This window comes from Hemicordylus capensis, chromosome 8 (assembly GCF_027244095.1).
Source record: "Hemicordylus capensis ecotype Gifberg chromosome 8, rHemCap1.1.pri, whole genome shotgun sequence".
Lineage (NCBI taxonomy): Eukaryota > Metazoa > Chordata > Lepidosauria > Squamata > Cordylidae > Hemicordylus > Hemicordylus capensis.
Window position 1 is genome coordinate 26242003 of NC_069664.1, and position 11468 is coordinate 26253470.

At 42.8% G+C, this 11468-nt stretch overlaps 1 long non-coding RNA gene across 1 annotated transcript; it reads left to right on the plus strand.

The window, feature by feature from the left end:
* The first annotated feature begins 78 nt into the window (after positions 1-78).
* Positions 79-4127, plus strand: LOC128333877 (uncharacterized). The gene is made up of 3 exons (XR_008311103.1): positions 79-166; positions 1171-1245; positions 3634-4127. It is a non-coding gene; the product is annotated as an uncharacterized LOC128333877 (long non-coding RNA).
* Positions 4128-11468: the final 7341 nt, after the last annotated feature.

Sequence of the window (11468 nt, forward strand, 5' to 3'; positions counted from 1 at the left end):
CCCACATTTTTTTCTTGAGTAATATCTATGTCCCAGATCTCATCCTTACACTGTTTTATTTTCCTTTTTGCACATGCAGGTATCATCAAAAGCCAGGCTCCTACAGAGATTAACATGATAATCTGCGGACAACATGAAACCTCATTACTCACCTCTTCAATGGAAGGTGATGACTTGGTGGTGGAAGCCCATTTTATTTGGAGGTGTTGAGTGTCTGTTGCTTATTTTTACTCAATCTCAGATTGAGATTGTTGTCTTTCTCAGGCTGGAGAAAAGACCTATGCTTCACAGATGCTGAGTGGAAGAAACATGGTATTAGGATTGGTAAACTATTGATCTGGGATTATAAAGCAGCTTCTTACACCATAAGTTTATATATGCTTAAATAGAAGTAAAGCTGCAGCCCCTAAGCACATATGCAGCCTGAGCTTTTCTGCATGTTTACTCAGAAGTAAGCCCCATTGGTGAATCTTGTTGACAATAAGTGTGCATATATCTGCAGTTTTGTTAGGGAGTAAGATAAAGGGTATGTTGCTACAATTCTGGCCTGGAGCATATCAGACTGCAGATGGGAGGTAATCTGTTAGAATTCTGTTTGAATGACTTGGTGATTGTTTAGTGAATCTGCAGTCAGGTTCCACTCTATCGGAATATGTCGAATCTGCCCAGCTGTTGTATCTGTTATCTTTACTTAGTGTGTTTGTTATTCAGTGAAAATGCTCTCTGTCTGCCTAGGCTTATTCTGTGTAAATACTACACAAGATCTTACATATTCTTCCAGCGTTTCCCCATGTAAATAAAATCAAATACTTTATTACATGCTTTGCCACTTTTGAATATCTCAGATCATGGTTATTGTAAAATAAAATGGAATGCACGTATGATAAGGAGTAGACTCCCCAGGCACGCTCAACAAAGGTTGACCTGACATTGTTATATAGTACACAACAAGGGATCACATACTCTTAACGTTTCTACCTGATTAGCATCAGAAGGACAGAGGCATAGAGGGTATGCAAGTTTTTTATATCTCCCCTCAACTAAAGCAGAAGGAAGGGTGTTAAATCGTGCCAAAGAAAATGCTCTGTGGTGGTGAGGGAGCTGAAGGTGGAAGAGATAGGCTGCAGGGTTTACAAGGTATCTGATTTAAGTCTTTATATTGCTCATCAGGTTGCTAAATTCTGTGCAGCAGCATTAAAAATAAGGCGGGCCACAGTCAAAATATTTGCTAACTGCTAATTCCAAGTAAGTATTACTGTCAGTAAGTTTGTTTTTCTTTTTTCTTTTAAAATTCTTTTTTATTACATATACTGTACTTCAATGTATAAGTCAATGTTTTATGCTGGTTTAAGACCGCAATAAAACATTTAATTTGATTTCTATATTACAGTCACAGACCAGTACAAGAATGATACTTACATACATAAGCCCAGCCATAACCAAGTAAACAAAAACAAGGCCTCCTTCCCTGTGTTTAGTAAAACAATATTATTTGAGTGCTTCCCCATTTAAACAAAATAAGCTTCCCTTCCTTGCATATAGTAAAACAGTGAGGGGAATATATTTCTCCTTGATCAGCTAGTTTAATATATGAAGGGAGTTTTAAAAAAAAACACTAGAGAAGCAAACTTTTTATTGGTCCATTGACCATATCCACAGCCTCAAAAACATGGTCTCAAAACAGATACTAATCAGCTCCCACTAGTACAGGTGTAGTTTTGATCACAGAATTTCAAAATGTTGCCACCAACAGTGAAACAGGCGAGGAAGCCCAATTTATACAGAGAGCAAGTAAACACTTGTCAGCTCTTCCAGGCAGTGCTCTAATCAGGAGGAACACCGAATTCTCCCCTGCACTTGAATAAAAGCTACAGTTTAAAATAATAATAATAATAAGAAGAACCAGGGATTCGCTGCAGTGCCTTTGGCATGACCTTCGAGATACTTGGATGCCATCACATCAAGCTTTGCCAAAGAAAAAGCCCTTCTGTGTGAATCGCTTGGAAGAAATTTAAATAGGATGCACATTCACTTGGGTTAGGAAAGCGGGGCCCAAAAACGAATGGTGAGGAAACTTGATCGGCTAAGACTAACATATCCTGTCTATCATCTAAAATCCTTTGTTCAGTTGTCACTCTGGCATGGAAACGATTCATGGAAATGGTTTACTCTGTGTAAACCACCCTGAGCCATTTTTGGAGGGGCGGTATAGAAATCAAATCAAATCAAATCAAACAAACAAATAAATAAATCCCAAGGTACAGGGCAAGGGGAGAAACCCAGAGTAAAACCTTTCTGGCCTTCTTCCAAGACAACACAAAAAGGCCAGCTAGCATCAAGGAAGCATCCCAAAATCTTACCTCTTACCCACAGTCTGAAGCAGTTCAGTCTTCCACCCGATTCAATAAAATGTGTAGATTGACTCTACAACCCAATGAATCGAAGGGAGCAGATGTGCTTAGATTGAAATTTCAAAGATATCCTATCAGCCCACAAAATGTGGCAAACGAGGTTGGTGTGTTTGTGGGCGTGTTATCAAGACTAGGGATGTGTTTGTTGCCGGAGGATTTTTTTTTCTTCTTCAGAGGGATAGTTGCAAAGATTGCCCTGGAATATCTGTCTCCATTTTTGTGCATTGTTCGTTCAGACATCAGCAAGGAGTCGTGGCAAAAGTTTGTGTGTTCATCACTAAAGAGTAGAATCTGGCCTGAGCTGGGTAAACCTCCAGTTGTTGTTTGCCCACCCCTGAGCTCGGCCCTTGAGGTTTGCCCACCCCTGAGCTGGGTCCTTGAGGTCTGATCTATTTCAAAGAGAGCCAGGAAATAAATTAACCCAAGAAACCCAGAATGGTGCCCTGTTCAGACTACCTTAATTTGGATACCGTTTTTCTTTTCACCCAGAGTATAGATATCGCTGAGCAGCCAACACAGCTGCCAGTCTTTCTTCGCCTCCCCAAAGACCTCTTTCAATTACTGAATGTTTCTCTGGGATTTTTGGTGGGCTAAGATAAGGAACAGCCTATGCTAATATGCTTCTAACAATGCATGGCTACCTCAATGACATTGCCTGCATTTGCTTGCTGCTTTTCTCATGCTTTTGTTCCAAAGCTCTCTTCAACATCTATTTGCATACGAGGTGAAGTGCATTTGGTCATGATACAAAGCATGTCCTCCCATTGTACATGATGTTTTGGGTAGCAGAATGAGCATCTGGACAGGCTGTGGAATGCGGGGGGAGCCTTTTAAGGTGGTTCTTCTTAAACGTGTGAAGAGCTGCCTTCTACTAAGCAAGCCATTGCCATGGGTATTGTCCATCAACTCGTCATCCCTCCCTGAGATGGTGCCATGGAAGCAGCCTCACCACCAACTCCTTAACTCAGCAGTTCTCAACCTTGGCTCCCCAGATGTTATTGGACTACAACTCCCATCCTTTGGCCATTGTGGCTGGGGAGGATGGGAGTTGCAGTCCAACAACATCTGGGGAACCAAGTTTGGGAACCCCTGCCCTAACTAGACAGTCTAAATCTTCATAGATATAGAAAATGATAATATTTGTGTCCTTCAACTGTGGGTCACTTTAGTATGGTTCCAAAACCTATGTTAGGGAATGAAGAGGCTTGCTTTATTCCTACAGAACTCAAGAATGACTTGAGGAAAGATCAGTGCATCAGATGAGAAAACACCCAAGAAGATTCTGCAAAACTTCTCCTTGGAAGGGACCATGACATTCTTTTCAAATTTTCTGTCTTCGTGGAGAAGCCTGTTGAATGTGGCTCACCATCCAGAATGTTACCCACTGCTGGTGTCTAAGCAGGTATGCTTTCATACTCTCCTTGGAAAGTCTTAGAGTTAAGGGAAGCAGGATACTGGACTCACTAGGGCTCATGTTCATAAGTTTCCATGTGTGTGTTCCATGAGTGAAGCTTTCCCCACAACTGTTCCCATGGCAAGGGAAGCTCTACCTGAAGAATTTCTGTATGTCAGCTGGAACTGAAGCTTAAGAACAGAGAGAGTGAATAGCTGACAAAACTTTATCAGCGCACAACTACCTTTGCAAGCAGATATCCTTGCACATCCTATTGGGCTGTCCTGATTTCCAGCTTCCTACATTCCAGTTAATATTTCATCTGTTCATTCACTGTGTTGTCCTCAAGGCAATTTTCAGTAATGAAACCATCATGCAAACAATGCCACTATTAAAACAAGATATAATAATCAAGCTTGTGCTGAAGTTCCCAGCATGGTAATGATATACTTAGGAACTGGCTGCATGGCTGCGATGACATCCTTACCTGGGGAGCAAGCACAGGTATCACAGAGGGGCTACTCTCCAAGTAGCTACTCTTAGGCTGGGGCTGCATGTTTCTTAGAATAAACATTCAAGCAGCAACAACTATTCATAATGGAACTTTAATTCCAAGCAAAGGCCTGGATGGGACCTGCCCAAATCAAGCCTCTGCTTTGAAAAAGTCCCATCTCCCTGAAATGAGAAAAATTCCTGCCCGATGACTTATGGACACTTCAAAAGAACAGCAAAGACCCAAGTTTCATGTAGGATCCTGGGATCTCCTGCTTCATGGATGGGAATCTGTCCAAGATTGCCAGTGGCAGCAGAGGTGGGAGGTTTGTTAAAGGATTCCATACTCTGTATCTCTAGAAGCAGCTTTAGACTGGGAGATTGATTTTTCACTTCACATGCTTTGTGATGCCTTCTTCCAAGTCAGCTGGTGACAAGGTTATTCCCATGCTGCTATGACCCCTCTTTGGGGGGTACTGACGAAGCCAGGGTTCAAATCTCTGCATGAATACCACAGCAGATATTCATGCTTCATGCTTGCTTACATGAAATAGTGTGAGCCCATAAATGCCATGTTTAAATTCTGCCTCCACCAGAATTCTCTCAGCCTTGATCTCTTGGCTTCCATCTATCCCCAACCACCATATGGAGAAAACCATACTTATCCATCATATAGAGCTGTTGTAAGGCTTACTGAATATCTGAAGTGATTTGGTCTGAAGAAATATAATGCAGCAACCTTGCTGATGCTAAGCAGCTCTGGGTCTGATCAATGTAAGCATGGGAGAGACCACCCGAGAACCCCTTGTGTTTTCAGTCCTGAGTTCCAGAGTAGAAAGGCAGTAAATAAAGGTGAAAATAACACTCTAAGGTGCTATAGAAATGGCGGGCATTATTATTTCAGACGCTTGTTTATGAAAACTGGAAAAGGCCAGGTCTGCACTAAAGTGAAAAGAAAGCTGATATGCGAGGTAAGGAACGTGGATCATCTCACAGAAACAATATTTCAGCTCTTGGCCAGATTAAAGAAAGGTCACACAAGAAAAGCAATCATTACAATTACCAAAATAAAAGATTACAGAATAAGAGTTCCTTAATCACTGTCAAGTGCTTTGCTGGCATCACAGCATGGAGAGGTTTTAATTAGAGGTGAGAATGTAATTATCAAGAAGTGGTCACCCTTTTTCAGATGAAAATTGAGAGGAGAAAATGATTCTGTGCTGTCAGCTAACATGTGAGCATGAAATCCAATGGGTATAATCTGAATGATGTAGAATAGGTATAGACCCATGTGGACTCTACATTGATCGTCTGGGATGATTACAGCTCCTAAGTCCATCCCGCTAAGACGGAGCTGCTGCACAATTTCAGTGCTCCAACTGCTGCTGGGTCTACAACTCCCATCATACCCAGCCACAATGGCCAATAGGAATGATGGAATTTGTGGCCCAACAGCAGCTAGAGCTCTGAAGCTGTGCAAACTTGCTAAAAACTGGATCCATATGTCGCTATTCCACCAGTCAAAGAGCTGGGCCATCAAAGAGTTCCTCTTCTTGCTTCATTTACAAAGATCTGACGTGAGATCACAGCCCTGTTTCCTGTGCTTTCCCATGGCTTTGTATTCTTAGCAGAGTTCACAAAGCACCTTTGAGGCTTTGTTTGTCTGAAAATAGCTTTCAACTGCTAACATGCATTTTGGCTTGGTTCAAGGCCAGAGGGTTTGGAAACAACCTCCCGAAGCTCTCCCCACAGGGAGTGTTTTCTACCGTAAGAGAAAGCTGCTGTGATCAAGTCTAGTTGCAGAGAAGAGCTCTAAGGCTTAAGTAATTGTGAAGAGAGAGAAATTTAGCAGGTAGACCTTCTTTCACCTCTCCTAAAGTTATTTTGCTTCTTCATATCTGGTGACCTTGTTAGAATACTGGACTTCAGCTCCCTTTAGAAAGACTGAAATCTCCTGGTTTGCCTATAACAGAAGGTTCCCAATCTTGGCTCCCCGGATCGTGTTGGACTACGATTCCCATGGGAGCCAGAGTCCAACAACTTCTGGGGACTCAAGTTTGGAACCCCCTAGCCTATAAGAATCGGATCTAGGCCTGCCAGAGGCTGCAGAAAAGGATTGTCAAAGGACTCCACATTTAGCTGCTCTGAAAGCCGCAGTTAAAGCTGTGAGATTGCTTTTTTATTTCACATTTCTGTGATCAAGTGGCCAGAATCAATGGCTATTTTATTTATATACACGTCATTTCACAAAGCCATTGTGCAGGTACTCACCCCAGCCACAAAAACAGGGTGGTATTCTCCAACTCTGTGCTTAAAGCAACATGAAATGTGAGGTTCATCTTGGGGTGAACAGATCTCTGAGAAGGCTACAGATACATACAATAGATGACAGGACCTTTCTCACCTCTACAGCACCATGACAAGTAATGGGACACCTGCCAGAATTCCCTGTTTGTGCCCAGTAGAGCTTCCCAATCCGCTTGTTCAGGGAATGAAGGGAGGGATTTGACTTCAACCCCCTTACAGGAATGAGGCATGCAGGTACACCAGGCTGACTGTATCCAAGGCCCATGTAGCCAGACAATCAGGGTCAGGCATGGCAACACCAATTCAATATGACCTCCCCTAAGCTGTAGTCTATGGTGCACTGGATATTTGCTCCACTCTCTCCAACTTTTGACAGTCCAAGACTGGTCACCAGGGAAGCCAAGCAGAAGTGTCTTGCTTCCCATTCCTAAACTGAATTCAGGAGAGGAGTCCCCCCACCCCGCATCTACCTCTGTTTTGTCAAACCATATGAATGCAAGAATTTGATATATTGGGTTGTGCATCTTTCCCCGTCAAATAAGACACAATGGGAAGATCTAGTGCAGGGAAAGAGAGGCATAGAGGATGCTGGTGAGCAACTGCATCAGAGTGAACACCGAGTAAACACAGGAACACAAGAAGTTGCCTTATATGTAGATAGATAATTGGTCCATCTAGCTCAGGATTGTCTCTACTGACTGGCAACAACTATCCAAGGTTTGAGACAGGAGTCTTTCCCAGCCCTGTCTGGAGATACTGAGAACCAGGAACCTCCAGCATGCAAAACAGCTGCTCCACCACTGAACATGCTTACTAGCCCGAGGGATCTGAAACAGGGCCCTGACAGTTTCTTTGACCCCAGTGCTCATGTGGAAGAAACGATTGACATTTTTAGCCTACTTTCCAGTAGGCTTATGAGATCACCCGGCATTTCAGGTGTCCGTGAGACCCCTCTATCAACTTCGCAACTCCTGGACCAATATGAACCAAATTGGGTACAGCTGTAGGGACACATAGTGACACCTCAACAGCATAGTTTGTGATGATGTCATCCACCCCGATTCAAGATGGTGGATACATAAACATTTGAGGTGCAAGTGGGCTATCCACTTAACTGCCTTATCGATCTGAACCAAATTTGCTATAGCTGTAGGGACACATAGGGATGCCCCAACGGCGTAGTTTGTGATGATGTAATCCACCCCAATTCAAGATTGTAGATGTGTGAACATTTGAGGTGCAAGTGGGCTAACTTGTGGAACATCTAACCAATTTGAACCAAATTAGGTACAGTTGTAGTGGGTGACACACAGGGACACTTCAATGGCATAGTATGTCTTGATGTCATCCTCCTCGATTAAGATGGAGGACACATAAACTTTTGATGTGCAAGTGGGCTAATTTATGAACCAGCTAACCAATTTGAACCAAATTTGCTACAGCTGTAGGGGCACATAGGGACACCTCAGTGGTGTAGTTTGTGGTGATGTCATCCATCCCAATTCAAGATGGCAGTCACATAAACATTTGAGGTGCAAGTGGACTAACTTGTAGAGCGTCTAACTGATTTGAACCAAATTAGGTACAGTTGTAGTGAGTGACACACAAGGACACCTCAATGGTGTAGTTTGTAATGATGTCATCCTCCCTGATCCAAGATGGTGGACACGTGAACATTTGAGGTGCAGGAGGTCTAACTTGTGGACTTCGATTTCAACCAAATTTAGTCCAGTTGTATGGATAGTGAAAGGAAAGTAGGCAGATTAGTTCTTACTAGAACAACTAGTTTAATAATCTAGTAAGCAGAAGAAAAACAGACCAAGTTTGCAGCTGGGTGGCAAGAAACAGCCTTCCATCTCCCAGAGCATGCTTTTGGGGAACTGAGGCTGTTTTAAAGTCTAGTGCCACTTCTTTGGGTTCAGGTCAGTAGCCTAACCTACTTCACAGGGTTGTTGTGAAGAGAAACTTAAGTATGTAGTACACCGCTCTCGGCTCCTTGGAGGAAGAGCAGGATATAAAAATGTAAAAAAAGAGAAAAAAGAAAAAAGAAAAGAAAAAAAGGTCTGCTCCCCGCTCTTTAACATGTGTATTTTCAAACAGAGAGTACAAAAACACTGTACCTCTCCAGTAGCCTTGTCTCATAAGGAAATGGCCCTTTTAAAAGGCTACCCCTGGAATTTCCTACTGCTCAGGCAAACTGGCATGGAACAGTACCTTATCCACACTTCTGTTCACGTAAGTGGTGCAAAGATGATTGAGATGGAGTTAATTCATTTGCATGCTGCACGTCATTCTCTCTAGGATATGTTGTATGAAAGTAAAAGTAATTTCAAACATTTTCCCCCTCCTGCTTTATTGCCAGAGGACTATCGTTATAAAATATAACCATCTGACGACATCATAACCTTGAGATACGACTTCCTTCGCTCGCTTGGCGCTTGGCAGTTGTTAGTGGAAGCCAATAAATTAGTGTAGCTACAGACCAAAGGAAGCAACACCACCCCCACCCCCACCCCCTTTGCAAACATCTGGGTATATTCTAAGCAGAATTGCAGCCTGGTGGCACCTGTCCACGAGCTGTAATTAAGCTGACTATATGCTTTGGGTCTAAAAGGCTTTTTAATAAGTGTGCAGCAGCGAGCATCCTGGGTAACCATCCTGCAATAAGAGATCTATGTTTCATGCTGATTAGATGCAGCAACTTTGCAAATAAAAAAAGATGCAGCCGCTCCAAATGTACAATGCAGATAACAGGAACAGGGAGTTTTATTGCCATAGATACCATGTTTCCTCACCTCTTTTTCTTGTAAGATAGCAACTAACAGGTCAGATAGGAGGCCAGATTTGGCCCAGGGCATTCCTATTGTCATCTCCTAACATTAATTCAGGGGAAAGAAATTAAGGAAACAGACTGTTTTCTGTCCAAACTCTGTAAGGGAAGAGAATGGTGTAACCCTGCTGGACTTAGATCATCGTTTAGAACAGGAGTTCCCAGATATCCCAGCAGTTCCCAACCTTGGGTCCCAAAATGCCAGTGTTCTTGGGAATGATGGGAGTTGTAGTCCACAGCTGCAAACCCAAGGTTGGGAATCCCTGGGATGGAGGAAGTGAAGAGGGAACAGGTGTGTTTGCGGGGGCCGGAGACGGTGGGGCAGGAATACATAGGAAAGTATCATTGCTAAGTCTAGATGTTTTAAAATCCATTTTTAATTATCAGTGCAAAGACTCATAAAATATACATATATACAAAAGTAGAACATTCATGTTTATAATGAATGAAACAACATAATCAGGGTATATGTTACCCTGAATTACTCCAATTAATTGCACCAATAATTAATTAATTAATCAATCAGTCAACAAACGAGGTCTGATCGGGCGGTTGTATAGAAATTGCACAAAAGGGGAACCAATTGTACAGAAGGGAAATTTGTCAAATTTAGCTTCTATTGCTATTGCAGTATTGCGACCTGGCAATATTAAGAGATCAATGAGTTAGGGACTGAATTTTACATATTTATATAAGGAAGCCCAATGAATCTGCGGCAGCAGACTTCCGTAACACTTCAATATAATTCCCCTTTGCACAACTATGTCACCCACCCAAAGCCCAAATAATATGGTGGGCTATAAATACAATTAATATAAACCAATGAGGTCATCAAGAGAAAGCTGGCTTAGGAATGTCATTCCCTTTGACATTCAAAGGAAGCCCTGTGGCTTCCCTGTGGAGCTACTGCTGTGCTGTTTGTGTACACAAATATCCCCAAATATCATTGACAATCAGGCTGTGGACATCGAAGACACAGCTTTGGCATCTGTGCTCAAGGGTTCCAAGTTAATCAAGCTGGGCTCGGTGGAGAAAGAAAACAGAGCTAGCAGAGTGGGAGAGAATTATTTTCAGATCTAATTTGGAGGACAGATAGAATGCAAACGGAGTTGAACGGAGGATAAAAACCCCGCAGGGCACTTTAACGTGTCACAGTGCATCAGGCTTCACCGAGCAGTTGAAGCATTTGCTCCATCATGCAGTGAGATTTGCAGCCCTGATGCTTCCATCTCCTGTAGCAATTAATAGCAATTACCACCAGAACCTCAAGGTAAAAGCTGCCACGATAGGCAACGGTTAAAATGTGTCATTTGAATCTTGGAAAGCAATCAACCGAACACACAGCCTCCCAATCCTTGTTGTAGTCTAAGTTGGGAAATGAACTAATGGCTCAGGGTGGGGGAAGTTGCAGAAAACTTGGCAGGCCAATCCTATGCATGCCTACAAAGAACTCTTACTGTATGCAGGCGGCGTGCACCGGTCCAAAGTAGTTGGCAGTTCATTTCTGGATCCAGTGTGGGATAAGAGAGAGTGTGTCAAACTCGGGAGCCCTCCTACTTTTGGTTCTTATGGAGGGACTCCTTCCCTAGCCCTTGGCTGTCATGCTGCAAATGGGTCTATCTCCTTCTGAAATTCTACTTATGGGAATTGAGAAGGTAAAGGACATACTCTTACAACGTCTCCATGACACTGAACACCAGAATCTTGTTTCCTGGGGAAATAGGACCTGTTCTCCTTTATTTTTGGGGATCATGCCCCCTTGGGGGATTACAGGTGCCAGTTATCTAGCTTCCCTACACTTTTTAAAGTTTAGGATAGCATTTACTAGGGCCCGTATGAATGTGCTGCCCTCAGCCCTTTTGGAAAAAAGATTTGATAAGGGATTGCCAGACTCTGGCTTATGCCCTTGTGGTGCAGGCCTCCCTGAAACGGTTTCACATATGTTGTTATATTGCTCTCTTTACGGTGATACCAGGAAAGAACTTATATCCCCTTTGCTAGAGCAATTTCCAGGAACAGCCGACCCCTTTTACTT